General features: G+C 45.2%; 1 pseudogene; it reads left to right on the top strand.

The window, feature by feature from the left end:
• Positions 1 to 3,619: 3,619 nt before the first annotated feature.
• Positions 3,620 to 16,843, top strand: part of LOC105035195 (WD repeat-containing protein 26 homolog) — a 29,150-nt pseudogene continuing 15,926 nt past the window's right edge.

Raw genomic sequence — 16,843 nt, 5'->3', positions numbered from 1 at the left:
CCTTAGGTCAACCACAATGCTCATGCATATTTCTATACCAAAGCAAAGACTCTTTCCAAGAATACTTCATAGTTCAACACCTTCACATTAATTCTGGCATTCTACCCCTTCAATATACAATCAAATATCTCATATCTCCTCGATCGAAATTAGTATGATCAAAGACTTTCTATCACACTTAAAATCAAGATACAGACTAAATGAATCAGCACTAATTAAGTGACCAAGATTTGAGATAAATGCATGTTCATTTAAGATTGAGTTGGAATCAATTGGATGCAAAATTCTTATAGCAAGGTTGATTATTAAAATCAAATATATTTAGAATAGGGCTCAAAATGATTTAGGCCCAATCACTATGATAAAGTTTTGATCCCATAAAAGATAATGGTCCATCTTGATTAAAATCAAATAATCAAATGACTGTAAAGATGATTATGATAATATAGTAATGGCTTTAGGCAAAAATGATCCATCATAATTATGAAAATGATCTCAGAATTGAATCATAGAAATTAAATCCAAGAATATAAAATATCGATATCATGATTCCTATGTTTGAGTTGAGATCATAAGGAGGGAATGAATCACATTGGATTTATTCAAATACTTGATAAATAGATCAAATTTAATTAACAATCAACTAATCTTAGATATAAGGTGGTCAAAACTTTTCTTAGCACAACTAGTATAGCCATGTCATGATTAGCTTAAGAATCCATAGTACTCACATTTCCTTTATGATAAAAAGCCTCTTTTATTAGAGAGTCATATCTTTCATCATAATGCATTTCAAATCATAATCAATATTTTTGATCAATTTTAAATAACTCAACCACCACACTTCTACTACGCAACTTTGATTAACATTCTCCAATTTTTTTTTATGATCCCAGATGAAAATTCTATAAAATCTAACTAAAAATTTTATTGTCTATGTATGTTAGATCATAGTTATCCTTCAAGATAATTACCATATTCATACCATTGTATGTTCAAGATATTAAATTCTAGACCAATTTTAGGTAGGCAAACCCTAGATAATTTAAAAATTCACAATCAATCTTTCTCTTTTGAGAAAATCAATTTTATATTCCACTGGATCAGAAGTTCCAAATTAGCTCGTTTGTGAGCATAATCAATCCTCTAAAATATTCTCATCTAGGTTAAACTTATTTAACATTTCAAAATCATTCCATAAAATTATGTTAACAATCATCATTGATAATAGAATATCTATGATCAACTTATAAACCAAATATTTGACTTCAAAATGATTTTACAAAAAAAATATGTTCCACCAAGACATAGGCTCTTATAATTTCACCACAAGATCAATTTCACCAATTAAAATATATATATTTCTATTTCCAATATTGCAAACATATATATATATATATATATATTTGTAATCTATCTATCATGTTCTAGAGTATCAAAAATAAAGGGATCCATTTACTTTAACTTAGAGAATCCACTCAAAACATCAGGTAGAAGAAATTATTCCTAATAACTATTAATAAAATACCTTTCCATTACTTAGATCTTGCCATGATCATAGATGTCTTCCTTACAATATCTTTAAGTAATCACTTGGTTATCTTCTTTCTATTCTCTTTATCAATCAAAACAATTATAGTCTTCTAATTCAAAATAACTTCCAATAAATTCAAGATTGCTATCATATCAAAATTAAATTTCTAAATAAATCCAATGCTAATACAACATAGTATAACCCATCTATCACTCAAAGTATACCTCTATATATCAATTGTTTAGTCATGATTACATTCTTCCTAGAACTAGGCTTGAAGTATTTAACTAGAATCTTAACAATATAAACCTTCCATACTTATCCAAAACAAAGTTCTAAGTAACTCAATTTATATCCATAAAATAAAACCAGACATTATGAAACAATTCATTATACTTCTAGTACTAGTAATTATTTCTAGATATTCAATCAAAACCCTAATTCTATGCCATTCTCATAAATTTAAGTTCTCATAATCTTAAACCTAAGCTTTGATATGACTCTGTTATGCTACGAATCCAGTACCTGGCTTGGGTACATGATGGCCGCACACTCCTTAGGATAAGGCCTTAAAGAATATGCAAAGCCTATCTTTTTATCAATACACAATCCTATGCTCCTCACTGTTCGATTCCAAGCCCCATAGTATCTTCTAGATCTGAAAAAAATAAAAAAAAAAAGTGAGCTTTACGGGCTTAGTAAGTTACCAATATCTCTGAGGGATCAAGCATAATTAAAAATTCTTTTACAAACATGTAATAGCAGATACAAATACCAATATAATTTGAATTTTTAAAATATGCCATGTGTAACAGCAAGATTTTAAAAAAAATCTCTCTTGATCTTCATTGACTACGGCCATGTCAGCCCCATGATAAGGCCTAGAAGAGACTAGCTTCTAAATACAGAACATCCGATCCATCAGTATATACTAGTGATTAGCCCCATTGGCTATTGGCTAGATGTAGAAGGGAACTAACTCTAAATCACACGACCATGATTAGCCTTATGATAAAACAAAAAGATTAGTCTTGAAATAAATATGCAAATGTATCAACATGTGCCAGCGATCAGCTCCGACTGGCTAAGCCTAGAAGGACTAACTTTGCCAGTGATTAGCCCCAACAAGCTAGATGCAGAAGAAACATATTTTGACGTGTGGCCAACAATCAATCCCATTGGCTAGACCCAGATCATAGTCTAACTAGAGAATTTTTTTCATTATTTTTACAATAACTAGTTTTCATAGTATGATTATACTATTTTTTATAACAATAGTAATTCAAATTTTCACATCTTATTTTCAAAAAAAAACAACAAAATACTTTTTATTCAAAAACTCATACAGGGATGAACATGCATAATTTTTATTTTCAAAAATCATGCAATATTAATTAATCTCTTTTCCAAGTATCGCAGAATAGATTTAAAATAGAAAAATTAATTTGTTTCAAATTGTAGTTTGCAACAATCATATCAGTCACCTTATGCCTGATCCACAATTTGAATAATTATTTTCATGAGAGCATGTAGAACATAAATAATTTCTTAAATTTTTAAATATTTATATATACTATTTTTTAAAAATCAATTTGAAATATATGACAAAAATCGTAGAGAACATAAAAACCTTACAGTCAGTCGAATCCAAAAATTATGAGCGTCGGCACATGGCCTATCCTCAGACCCGTGCTCCTCTCAATCCAGATCAAAACCCTAGATCAGATTTAATTTATTGATCAAGAAAAATTAAACTATTTAGGCTTGATCTGGTCAATTAGTAAAGATATAAGGAAAAAATTGATCAAGATCCAATTTATTTGATCTAACTCAACTAACCTAAAAAGGAAAGAGATGTTCGGTCTAGATCACGATTTTGGTCGGATCATGGGGTGAATCTAAACGTCTTGGATCTATCTCTCTTTTTTTTCTTCTTTTTTTCCCTCTCCTCCCTCTCTCTCTCATTCTCTTTCTCTTCTCTTTCTTTTTATCTTTTCTTTCTCTCTTCCCAAGCCATAAAGGGTTCCACCAAGGGGGAGGGTAGAGGAGAGGAGGGGATGGGGTGATGACGGTGGTGGCGCGATGATGGTGGCACAATGGCGACAGCACAATGGTGGTTTGGAAGGTGTAGGGGATTCAAGAGAGAGACGAGGTGCTGCCCCTTCCATCATAGTGGCAGCACCCAAGCCAAGGAAAAGAAAGAGATGGCTTATCGGTGGCAGCAGTGGCGATGATGAATTGCAACCGATGGGGCAGAATCCGATAGGTATAACATCCAAATATTTTTCAAAATAGGGAAGATAGAGAGGATTAGGGACGAAGGTCAGTTTTTTTTTTTTAGGGAGGGGGGCATTGGTGGCTTGATTGCAATGTTTGGCGACTGCCGGAGGAGAGGAAGAAGGAAGAGGGAGGTGAGGGCGGGCTTTAATGGTCGTAAACGAATGACAGAGGAGGGGATTTATAAGAAGAGAAAGGAAAGGGGATAGGCTTGATTATCTTTGGATAAGCCAGTTGTCATTGGTGTATCCCATTCGAACACCCTTCAACTCTTTCCCATCATCGTACGGCACCCATCCGATTTCTCTCACGACCTTATCCTTTCCCTCGATCGTGGATCAAGTAGGGGATAAGGTCCCCCTATTTTGATCAATGCGACTTCTTCCCTTCTTTCTCTTTTTTTTTTCCCTAAATAGTCTTGATGAAGTTGATAAGCTTCGCTGGCTTCACGCCAAACCAAAATTAATGGGATAGATTCTTATAGGGAGTTTGACTCCCATCTTGACTTAAAAATTAGAATCCACTAGAACATAAACTCTACCAAACTTTAGAAGAAAATAATTAAATAGAGTAACAATAAAAATATAATCTTAAGTCATTAAAATCAATGACCAACTAAAAATGAAATTTTAGTGGCACTAGGACTTGATAATGAATCTCAATACTGTCTCTCATTAATTAGAAAGTCCATGCCAACAATACTAAAGTTGTCGATGTCATGAATCACCATCATAACCATCGCCATCATTGCTGTAGTAATAGCAACACAATAATTTATCAAACCAATAATTGAATAATGAAACTCCTTTATTGGCTCAAATAATAGTTCCTTCACTAGTTCATCGTCTTCGATGTGTATGTCGAAATCGATGATGTCCTGCAATACTTTCTCTCGACACTAACTTCATGGCCACAATATCGAGATTCCTTTCAGCATCTAGCTTATTCCAACTCATATCTAGTTGTTAGTTGCAATAACTATGAATATTGGCTATTACCTGCATACAAGTAAAATCAAAAACAAAAATTTGGTCATATAAACATGCTCCCACTTGTGTTGCTTTAGGTATTTGAACATAGTTGGCTTTTTTTGAATATGGAATCAACTCCTCATGCATCGAGTCTTCTAACTACTCGAAGTTTGAAGTAGCTACAAAATTAACTAATATACCAAAAATATTGTTGAATACCAATGCACAACAAGAATCATCTCCACCTAGCATATTTCCCTATTGCTCGATCTCTAAAACAACAAAATTAGTTAGCTCTTTGTGCTCATGGCTGGCTAAACCTCCACATGAAATATCCAAATCTTGGATAGCTTCAACATAAGATTGCTCCTTATGATTTAATTCTTTAATACAAATCTCCATATAGGATTAACTATAGCATCCTCTGACTTTTTTTGAGCAATTTTAGAATCAATGGGTTTTTCAATTACGATCTCTTCTGATACAGCATCATCTTGATCAAGTTTCTCTTACTCAAGATTTTCTTCTGGACATGATTGATCTTCAAGTTGATCAATCTTGCCATACTTTGAGTCTTCAGAAATTGATCCAGTCTTTAACTGATCAAGCTCCTCCTATTTCAAATCTTCATCTTTAAACCAAATTTGACCCTTTTTGAAATTTTTGAGGAAGCTTAGAACCATAATCTACTCTTTAGATAATTTTCATTTAAGATGTCTCACATTACATGAATTTGAATGGACAACCGCACGAATATCCCATGCTTCCTTCGACTTCTTTGCATCTTGAATATGGAGACAATTTTGTTTATCAATTAGAATTTGAAAAATCCATGTTACCTTTCTAGATTTCATATTTCATTTTCTTCTCGCAATCTTATCTGTTGGCATCCTCTCATCCAAAATATCCCATAAATCTTAATCTTTCAAATAACGCTTAACAAGACCCTTCTAATATATATAACAATTCAACTTATGAAAACAAGTCATAGTAGTAAAAGCAGTCTTATTAACATTGGTAAGATCAGACATCTTATAACTAAATCCATTGATAGAGATAATAATAACATCAACCATAATGATTCATTTCTTGAATTACCAAATAAAAGTCCGAATGCTTGCACCACTACACAGTGAATTACTGGAAGCTCTCTAACCATGCCGAGCTATGAACATAGGAACCACTAACGGTCAAGTTGCCGCTCCAAAAATACTATGCTCCTAATAAATCTAATCAAAGCCGCAAACTACTCAATCACTCTCCAAGCTTATGGCTCCAATATCATGTAGAGCTACAAACACACGAGCCACCAATCTTGAGATCTTAACTTTGCTATCATGTGAAGCCTCAAATATACGAGCCACCAATCTCAAAATTTTTGCTTTGATATCATGTAGAATGGCATGCTAAATATAGTAGATCAACCGTGCTGGCCCAAGATTCAAAACAAATATCAAACAAAAGAAATATATGCAAAGAATCATGAGAAAAAAATTATAGATGAAGAAAAAATAAAGAGAGAAAAATAATTTATTGAAAGAAGAATAAAAACAAAAACCTCATAAAGATGCCTCACGAAAGATTCTCTATAATTTTTTTCACCATCTTCCATTCGGTTTTACATACAAAGGAGATACCAAATATCCCTTTAAATAGAGCATCACATAGATGAGAGTTTGACTTCTACCTTAACTAAAAAATCAGAACCCACCAGAACATGAACTACCAACCTTTAGAAGGAAATAATTAAATAGAATAACAATAGGAATTGTTGGTGCAAAAATCCGCCTGCGCCGGAGAAGCTGAAGTCGGGGAAGCCGCGGTCGCCGCCGGGACCTGCAAGGGAAGTCTAAACCGGAGGTGGGGTCGCTCCGGCAAGACCCTCCGACGCTCAAGTCAGTTTTCTGCCTCAACAAGAATGGAGTGCCCGAACGGAGAATTTAGCAGAGTTTTGAGATAAAGAAAAGGAGCTTAAAGAATAACATATCTGGATCTCCCTTTTATAGGCGGAGGAGGCAAAGGATTGATGGCGACATTTGTAACCACCTGGTAGTGGGCCGCCCATGGTCAGGGAAATTGATTGCGAAAGATAGTGGGGTAGACCCGTGGCTATCGCCATAGCCCACCACGTAGGGCCTGTTGTAGGTAGTGGGGTGGCGTCCGTTGCCGCTAGTTATCAGCGAGTAGTGGGATCGTGCAGCACCTGCCACAGGGAGCGGAGCAGAATCGTGGCCATTGTACAGTCTGTCAGAGAGTAGTGGAGCTGTGCAGAATCTGCCACAAGAAGTGGAACAGGTCCATGGCTGTTATTGTTATCTGCCAAGGGACGCAGATCTGTTGATCAAGGCTCGGTAGTGGTCGGAGTTCGGCCTTTGCAGGAGTCCGGGAGGAGTCCCCCCTTTGGTTGAGGTCGTGGGTGGAGTCCGGTTCCAGTAGCCGATACTGAGGTCGGAGACTGAGGTCGGAGCTTGGCTCCCGTGGGAGTCCGGGTGGAACCCTCTCGGAGCCGAAGTTGTAGGTTGAACCTGGCTCCCGTAGGAGTCCGGACGGAGCCGCCCTGCTACTAATGGAGGAGCCCGGCTCTCATGGGAGTCTGGGCGGAGCCGTTCCGCTGTTGATGGAGGAGCCCGGCTCCCGTAGGAGTCTGGGCGGAGCCGTTTCGCTATTGAGGGAGGAGCCCGGCTCCTGTAGGAGTCCGGGCGGAGCCGTTCTGCTGTTGATGGAGGAGCCCGGCTCCCGTAGGAGTCCGGGCGGAGCCGTTCTGCTGTTGATGGAGGAGCCCGACTCCCGTAGGAGTCCGGGCGGAGCCGTTCCGCTGTTGATGGAGGAGCCCGGCTCCCGTAGGAGTCCGGGCGGAGTCGTTCTGCTGTTGATGGAGGAGCCCGGCTCCCGTAGGAGTCCGGGCGGAGTCGTTCTGCTGTTGATTTCGGCTGTGGGTATTTTATACCCAACACCAGTCCCCCTACTTCCGAGTTTGAATTTCAAGCGAAGGAAGTACACAGAGAGAGAGATGCGCGCAGCCGGAATCACCCCTTCGAACCTTGCGCACTGCCGCCCCCATTTAATGCGCGCACATCAGAATCCATTTTTCGGTGAAGGTGACTTGAAAAGTCTTTTCGGAACCCCCGTCAAAATGCGATCCTAAGCGTCGCTCTGCGGGAATTCGCGAGCGGTCAACCCTCGATGGCAGTGGAGGGGATAAGCGTGCCATGCGGCACACACCAGTTGGCCCAGGAATACCCGCCGTCATAACTGCGCCAGGATCCATCGGCTATTTAAACCCCTTGGTCCCTTCGCGATTTCAATCCTGTTGCTGTTCTTTCATCTAAGAGTCTTGCTTCTCTCGCCCCAGTCCCTGTCTTCTTCCCTCACCATGTTCTCTACTCGTGGGGCTGTTCTTGAGGGAACCTTTAGGGTTTGGAGAAAGGTGAGGAGGAGAATGGCGGCCGGTGAGAATCTTCGTCGTGCCAAAGGGAGCTCAAGGAAGAATTCCTTCAACAACAGGGGTTTAATAACGGGGGCTGTCGGTGAAGCTATTCTGCCCGCGAATCTTGGGGCAGCAAGGCGGGGTGATACCGGTCAAGAGGGCAGAATAGACGTCATAAGCCATGATGGGATCCTTGACGCCGTCGGGGCCGAGAGACCAAAGGCGGTCGGCGTCGACGGCGGGGTAGTAGAACTTGTTGCGGGGACGGTGGAAGTAACGCATGCCGACCTTGCCGGAGCGTCTCGGGTGGCGGCCGTCGTGGTGCATTCGGAGATGAGGCATATCTCTGGTGTCCCAACCGCTCCTGAAGTGGCTACGATTCTTCTTGAAACAGGTCTTCGCTACTGCCGCCGTTACCCCCACCGCCTCCGGAGATCTATCCCACCCCTTTCCCGCTAAGGTTGGGACTTCGGGAACAGAACGAGGCAAGATGGGGCGAGAGCTGTTATACGCACTGGATAATGTGACTGAGAAGGATAGGGACGGAGTTCGTAGCTCGGAGCGGCCTCCGGTTCGTCCTGCCCGAACCGTGCTCGCAATATTTGCGATGACGTGTATCTTCTTTTTTCCTGACCCACCGGGTCCTGTAACGTGTACTTCTGTTAAACGAAAAAGTGATTTCAGTACCTTGTTTGCATCTTGTGTTAAATAGTTGTCTGCCGAACTTCTTCATTTTCCTTTCCTTCTCTTTGTCTGTGTTACGTCGTTCCCAAGTCGTCGGCGACCTTTTCAGTTTATGTGGGGTCGTCATTCGCCGAGCTTCTTTTCGGCTTTTATGTCGTTCGGAGATTCCCACTTGTCAGGTTTACTTGGATTTTTCTCTGCTGAAGTCAGAGCTAAGTTCGGCTCCCTTGATAGTCCGAACGGAGAAGCCCTCCGAAAGTTGGAGTAGCTCGGTTCTCGTAAGAGTCAGGGCAAAGTTTTTCTGCAATAAAAGTCATAAGTAAAGTCCGGCTTTCGTAGAAGTCCGGGCGGAGTTGTCCTGTAGCTGATGTTGGCGGCGGAGCCCGGCTCCCGTAGGAGTCCGGATGAAGTCTTCTTTGGCGTAGGGACCCGGCTCCCGTAGGAGTCCGGGTGAAGTCTTTTTTGCGGCGGAACCCGGCTCCCGTAGGAGTCCGGGTGAAGTCTTCTTGGCGGCGGAACCCGGCTCCCGTAGGAGTCCGGGCGAAGTCTTTTTTGCGGCAGAACCCGGCTCCCGTAGGAGTCCGGGCGAAGTCTTTTTTGCGGCGGAACCCGGCTCCCGTAGGAGTCCGGGTGAAGTCTTCTTGGCGGCGGAACCCGGCTCCCGTAGGAGTCCGGGCGAAGTCTTTTTTGCGGCGGAACCCGGCTCCTGTAGGAGTCCGGGTGAAGTCTTCTTGGCGGCGGAACCCGGCTCCCGTAGGAGTCCGGGCGAAGTCTTCTTGGCGGCGGAACCCGGCTCCCGTAGGAGTCCGGGCGAAGTCTTCTTGGCGTAGGGACCCGGCTCCCGTAGGAGTCCGGGTGAAGTCTTCTTGGCGTAGGGACCCGGCTCACGTAGGAGTGCGGGTGAAGTCTTTTTTGCGACGGAACCCGGCTCCCGTAGGAGTCCGGGTGAAGTCTTCTTGGCGTAGGGACCCGGCTCCCGTAGGAGTCCGGGTCTTCCACTTTGCTCATGTCAGGACGAGGTTCTCCTCCTGTTCCTGACAGGGCTGCGGGGGCACATTAGGGCGTTGCGAGGCCTCTCCCCCCATCCGGTCTAAAAGAACCGGGCCTTCGACTTTGCTCGAGTTAGGGCGAGGTTCTCCTCCTGTCCCTAACAGGGCTGTGGGGGCACATATGGGCGTTGCAAGGCCTCTCCCCCCATCCGGTCTAAAAGAACCGGGCCTTCGACTTTGCTCAAGTTAGGGCGAGTTTCTCCTCCTGTCCCTAACAGGGCTGTGGGGGCACATATGGGCGTTGCAAGGCCTCTCCCCCCATCCGGTCTAAAAGAACCGGGCCTTCGACTTTGCTCAAGTTAGGACGAGGTTCTCCTCCTGTCCCTAACAGGGCTGTGGGGGCACATATGGGCGTTGCAAGGCCTCTCCCCCCATCCGGTCTAAAAGAACCGGGCCTTCGACTTTGCTCAAGTTAGGGAGAGGTTCTCCTCCTGTCCCTAACAGGGCTGTGGGGGCACATATGGGTGTTGCAAGGCCTCTCCCCCCATCCGGTCTAAAAGAACCGGGCCTTCGACTTTTATAAGGTTGCCCTCTCATTTTTGATACCGTCTGCTTGAATTGTCCCAAGACAAATGGGCACGCATTTTTCGATTAGGACGAAATTACTGGTAGTACATCCGTAAGTTTTCTGAGCTCCAAGGTCGCAGAAGGTCGGCTCCTCCGAGCTTCTTAAGATAATAAGTTCCAGGTCGGACTACTTCTTTGACCTCATAAGGTCCCTCCCAGTTTGGGGCGAGCTTCCCCTGGCCCTGTGGTTGTGAGACAGCAGCTCGCCGGAGCACTAGATCCCCTGCTTTGAATGCCTTGTTCTTGACTCGGGCGTTGTAATATCGGGCAACTTTCTGTCTGTAGGCTGCCATTCGAACCTGAGCAATCTCCCGCCTTTCTTCCAGTAGGTCGAGGTTGGCTCTGAGACTTTGCGCATTTTGGGGTTCGTCAAATGCCACGACTCGTGCCGACGGGAGTTTAAGCTCGATCGGGATGATGGCTTCCGTACCAAAGGCTAAAGCAAAGGGAGTCTCTCCTGTAGGCAACCTCTGGGTGGTCCGATAAGCCCATAGCACATGATAAAGTTCGTCCGCCCAAGTTCCTTTTGCTTTTTCGAGCCTGATCTTAATCCCCTGCAAAAGGGTTCTGTTTGTTACCTCGGCTTCGCCGTTCGCCTGGGGATGGGCCACTGATGTGAATTTGTGGGAGATGTTTAGGTCTTCACAGAATTCAGCGAATCTGGCTCCCGTGAATTGCCGCCCATTATCAGTGATGAGGGTTCTAGGCAAACCGAACCTGCACACGATCGATTTCCAGACAAAATCCTGCACTTTCGCTTCTGTGATTTTGGCTAGCGGCTCGGCCTCGACCCATTTGGTGAAGTAGTCGATTGCTACGAGGAGGAATTTCTTTTGACCAGACGCCATGGGAAAGGGGCCAAGAATATCCATCCCCCACTGCGCAAAAGGCCATGGGGCACTCAAGGGTGTAAGCTCGGTGGCAGGTTGTCTCTGGACGTTGGCGTATCTCTGGCATCGATCACACTTTTTGACATATTCGATTGAATCACGATGCATTGTTGGCCAGTAATACCCTTGGCGGAGTAGCTTGTGGGATAGAGACCTGGCACCTAAATGGCTTCCGCAAGCTCCCTCGTGTACTTCCCATAAAGCGTAGTCAGCTTCTGAGGGTCGGAGGCATCTCAAGAGAGGCAAGGAGTACGATCTTTTGTACAATTTGCCCTCATAAAGGATGTACCGGGAGGCTTGATTTCGAAGTTTCCGGGCTTCTTTCGCGTCCTGGGGGAGAATCCCGTCTCTAAGATAGGTTATTAGCGGGTCGACCCAGCTGGGCTCGTGGTCGATCTCCAATACGAGACGCGGTTCTTCCGTACTCGGATGTTTTAAAACTTCAAAGAGGATGCCTTTTGGCAATTCGGCCGGAGCCGATGTTGCCAGTTTGGAGAGAAGATCGGCTCTGGTGTTCTCCGACCTTGGAATTTGCCTGATGTCGAAATTGCCAAAGGCAGGGATGAACTCCTTCACCTTCTCAAGATATTTGGCCATACTGTCCTCCCGCGCTTCAAAGCTCCCGCTGGCTTGCCCCACCACAAGTTGGGAATCGCTGTGCACCCGGAGCTGACCTATCCCGAGCTCCCTGGCGATCCTCAATCCTGCGATCAGAGCTTCATACTCCACTCCATTATTTGTTGCGGGGAATTCGAAACGCAGAGCGTACTCCGCAACGACTCTCTCCGGGCTGGTCAAGATCAGGCCTGCACCCGCGCCTGCCATGTTGGACGATCCGTCCACATGGAGGGTCCAAAAGCTATCGGAGGAACTGGCTTCTTCGTCGGGGGAGTTCGGTTGAGTCCTCAGGTCGTCAATTTTGTTTTGCTCAGGTTCGGCCTCCTCGGGGATGGTGCATTCTGCTATGAAATCCGCCAACACTTGGGCTTTTATCGTCGGTCTAGGTTTGTAGTTGATGTCGAATTCTGTGAGCTCGATGGCCCATTTCGCCATTCTCCCGGAGATATCAGCTTGGTGCAAAACCGCCTTGATCGGTTGGTCGGTGAGTAACATCACCGTGCACCCTTGAAAGTAAGGCCGGAGTCTCCGAGCTGCAATCAACAAGGCGTAGGTCAGTTTTTCTAATTTAGTATACCTGGTCTCGGCGTCCCTCAATACGCGACTAATGTAGTAGACCGGTCGCTGGACTTTCATTTCCTCTTTAACAAGGACAGCTGCAAGGGCTGTGGGAGAGACTGCCAGGTGCAAAAATAATTCCTCCTTGGGCTCGGGCTTCGCCAGCAGTGGGGCCGAGCTAAGGTAGCTTTTTAATTCTTCGAATGCCTGTTGGCATTCAGAGGTCCAACAGAAGTTCTTCGGCTGCTTGAGGGTTTGAAAGAAGGGCAGACATCGTTCGGCCGACCTCGCGACAAAGCGATTAAGAGCCGCGACTCTTCCCGTGAGGCATTGAACCTCTTTGATCGACCTTGGGGCAGTCATATTTTGGATGGTGCGAATTTTCTCCGGATTGGCCTCGATCCCGCGCCCCGACACCATGAAGCCCAGGAACTTTCCTGAGGTTACCCCAAAGGCGCATTTGGTCGGGTTCAGCTTCATTCTATACTTCCGAAGAGCGCCAAAGGTTTCCTCGAGGTCGGCGACATAATTTTTGGAAGACCTGCTTTTCACGAGCATATCGTCCACATAAACCTCCATATTCCGGCCGATCTGCTCCTTGAAGACTTTGTTCACCAGTCGTTGATAGGTTGCGCCCGCATTCTTGAGGCCGAACGGCATAACCTTGTAGCAGTAAAGGCCGCGATTAGTGATGAAAGCAGTCTTCTCTTCATCTTCCGAAGCCATTCTAATCTGGTTATAGCCGGAGAATGCATCCATGAAAGTGAGAAGTTCATGGCCCGAGGTAGCGTCCACCAGTTGGTCGATCCTGGGAAGGGGGTAGCTATCCTTTGGGCAAGCTTTGTTCAGCTTTTTGAAGTCGATACACATCCTCCACTTGCCGTTTGCTTTCTTGACCAAGACCACATTGGAGATCCACTCGGGATAATTGACCTCCCTGATGAATCCGGCCTTGAGAAGTTTATCCACTTCCTCGACTATTGCCTTCTGCCGCTCCAGGGCATGACTCCGGATTTTTTCTTTTGTTGGCCGATGTTTAGGGTCGACCGCCAGATGATGTTCCATGACTTCTGTGTCAATCCCCGACATATCCGTCGGGACCCATGCGAAAACATCCGCATTCCTTTGGAGGAAATCTACGAGATGCGTCCGCATCTCCTCCTCCAGGTTGGAACCGATTAACACCACATGCTCCGCATTCCCATCATTCAAAGGAATTGGTATTAGGTCCTCAATCGGACCGCCCCTCTCTTCAGTGAGGTCATCGCGCGCATCCAACCCGTCGACTGGACAGAGGTCCGCTTGATCGCTTCTTTGCAGGGCAATATTGTAGCAGTGCCTGGCCAGCGCCTGGTCTCCCCGGACTTCTCCGATCCCCTCGTCGGTGGGGAACTTTAATTTCAAATGGTAGGTTGAAACAATGGCTCTGAGGGCATTGAGGCCGGGTCGACCAGGAATTGCATTGTAGGCAGATGGCGCCTTTACCACCAGGAAATTCACCAGGGCTCTGGACTGCTTTGGACGCTGACCCGCGGTCACAGTTAGAGCTATCATTCCTTCCGTCGGAATGGCGTCACCAGTAAACCCTATCAAGGGGGAGCACATCGGCCTTAGATGACCGCCAAGAGTGGCCATTCTCGAAAAGGCACTGTAGAATAAGATGTCGGCCGAACTTCCGTTGTCGACGAGAATGCGACGGACGTCATAATTTGCTATGTTCAAGGAAACTACGACCGCGTCGTTATGAGGGAATTGGACTCCCTGGGCGTCTTCTTCAGTGAAGGCTATGGGCTCTTCAACTTTTTACCACTTGAGGGGTGCAGCTGATGTGCTGATTGCCTCCTGCCGGGATTCCCCCGAGATGACGTTGACGGGATCCGGCGAAGACTGGTCATCCGGCCACCCTTTATCAGCAACCATAGCCGGAGGTAGTTGTGCAGAAACCTCGCGAGAGGGCATCGGATGGGGAAAAAGGGATTGGATGCCGGAAAAGATGGTCGGAAGCAGGTCCGTTGAGCGCTCCTTCAAGAACAAGGGTGCTGCGAAGACACGCACCCTTCCTCTAGCGCCAATCCTGTTGGTGCAAAAATCCGCCTGCGCCGGAGAAGCTGGAGTCGGGGAAGCCGCGGTCGCCGTCGGGACCTGCAAGGAAAGTCTAAACCGGAGGTGGGGTCGCTCCGGCAAGACCCTCCGACGCTCAAGTCAGTTTTCTGCCTCAACAAGAATGGAGTGCCCGAACGAAGAATTTAGCAGAGGTTTGAGATAAAGAAAAGGAGCTTAAAGAATAACATATCTGGGTCTCCCTTTTATAGGCGGAGGAGGCAAAGGATTGATGGCGACATTTGTAACCGCCTGGTAGCGGGCCGCCCATGGTCAGGGGAATTGATTGCGAAAGATAGTGGGGTAGACCCGTGGCTATCGCCATAGCCCGCCACGTAGGGCCTGTTGTAGGTAGTGGGGCGGCGTCCGTTGCCGCTAGTTGTCAGCGAGTAGTGGGATCGTGCAGCACCTGCCACAGGGAGCGGAGCAGAATCGTGGCCATTGTACAGCCTGTCAGAGAGTAGTGGAGCTGTGCGGAATCTGCCACAGGAAGTGGAACAGGTCCATGGCTGTTATTGTTATCTGCCAAGGGATGCGGATCTGTTGATCAAGGCTCGGTAGTGGTCGGAGTTCGGCCTTTGCAGGAGTCCGGGAGGAGTCCCCCCTTTGGTTGAGGTCGTGGGTGGAGTCCGGTTCCAGTAGCCGATACTGAGGTCGGAGACTGAGGTCGGAGCTTGGCTCCCGTGGGAGTCCGGGTGGAACCCTCTCGGAGCCGAAGTTGCAGGTGGAACCTGGCTCCCGTAGGAGTCCGGACGGAGCCGCCCTGCTACTGATGGAGGAGCCCGGCTCTCATGGGAGTCCGGGCGGAGCCGTTCCGCTGTTGATGGAGGAGCCCGGCTCCCGTAGGAGTCCGGGCGGAGCCGTTCCGCTGTTGATGGAGGAGCTCGGCTCCTGTAGGAGTCCGGGCGGAGCCGTTCTGCTGTTGATGGAGGAGCCCGGCTCCCGTAGGAGTCCGGGCGGAGCCGTTCCGCTGTTGATGGAGGAGCCCGGCTCCCGTAGGAGTCCGGGCGGAGTCGTTCTGCTGTTGATTTCGGCTGCGGGTATTTTATACCCAACAGGAATAGAATCTTAAAGTCATTAAAATCAATGACCAATTAAAAAAGGGATCCTAATTAGATTTGGACTTAATAATGAATCTCAACATTACATAGTACATAGCCGATGTACTTAAATAAACAAAGAAATAACAAATATATGATAGAAAACATCGAAAGACAATTACAAAAAAAAAAAAGCATCTATGGCTACTTTTGGCTGAATTGATCAGTTTCAGCTAAAACTAACTATACCCACTGAAACAAACTGAAACCTGAACTCTGGGTCAGTTTCTATTTGGTCTTGGTGGAAACCGATCAGTATTGTCCAGAACACATCAGTTTTGTCTGAAACTTGAAATCTTGAATTCGACCATCCCAAGATGGATCTTGCTTTCTTTTTTTCTTTTTTTGATGATACCTCCTGCAACTAGATCTGTTAAACTTCTAAGTTCTGATTTGAAATCAGATTTTGGAGGAAAGACACTCTCAGATTTGAAAGGCTTGTAACTCTAAGTCAACTGAATTTCTGGCGCTAGATCATTTCCAACAATATTGCTTGATGGTGGATCCCGAACCTAATATTATGGAAAGTCAACAAAGATGAGACAGCATTTGGAAAGTAGAGAAGTACATATTTCTTGCAACATGAACAAAATTTTATAACTTCGAAACCCAATTACCTCTCAAAATTCCCCTTCTACTTTCCTTATTGAAGGTGGACTAACGCAAAATCAACCTTGAACAAAAAGAATAAATAATCTTTGATTACATGCTGAAAGGTGTCAAAGTAAACAATTTCTTTTGTCTTCTCTCTTGCCGCCTCTCCACATTTTCTTTTGTTTTTCTGGGATAAATTGAAGATTTCTTTTCTGATGAGTGGAAGACGGACTGACACAAAAGATCCTTGAATGAAAAGATGAGAATAATCTTTGATTATATATTGAAAAGTAGCAAAGAAAGAAAAACCAGTCTTCTATCTTCTCAATTGCCGTCCTCCACATTTTTCTTCTATTTTTGGGATAGCTTGAAGATTTTTTTTTTCCAATGAGTGGAACCCTTGTTTAAGGGATTGATCAGTCCCTAGGTCTAGATTGTTAAGTGGGTGATCTCCACAACCAAATAACTGTCTGG

The sequence above is a fragment of the Elaeis guineensis genome, chromosome 14 (genome assembly GCF_000442705.2).
Source record: "Elaeis guineensis isolate ETL-2024a chromosome 14, EG11, whole genome shotgun sequence".
Classification (NCBI taxonomy): Eukaryota; Viridiplantae; Streptophyta; class Magnoliopsida; order Arecales; family Arecaceae; genus Elaeis; species Elaeis guineensis.
Note: the sequence above shows the minus strand (reverse complement) of the source record. Positions and strands in the feature narration are given on the sequence as shown.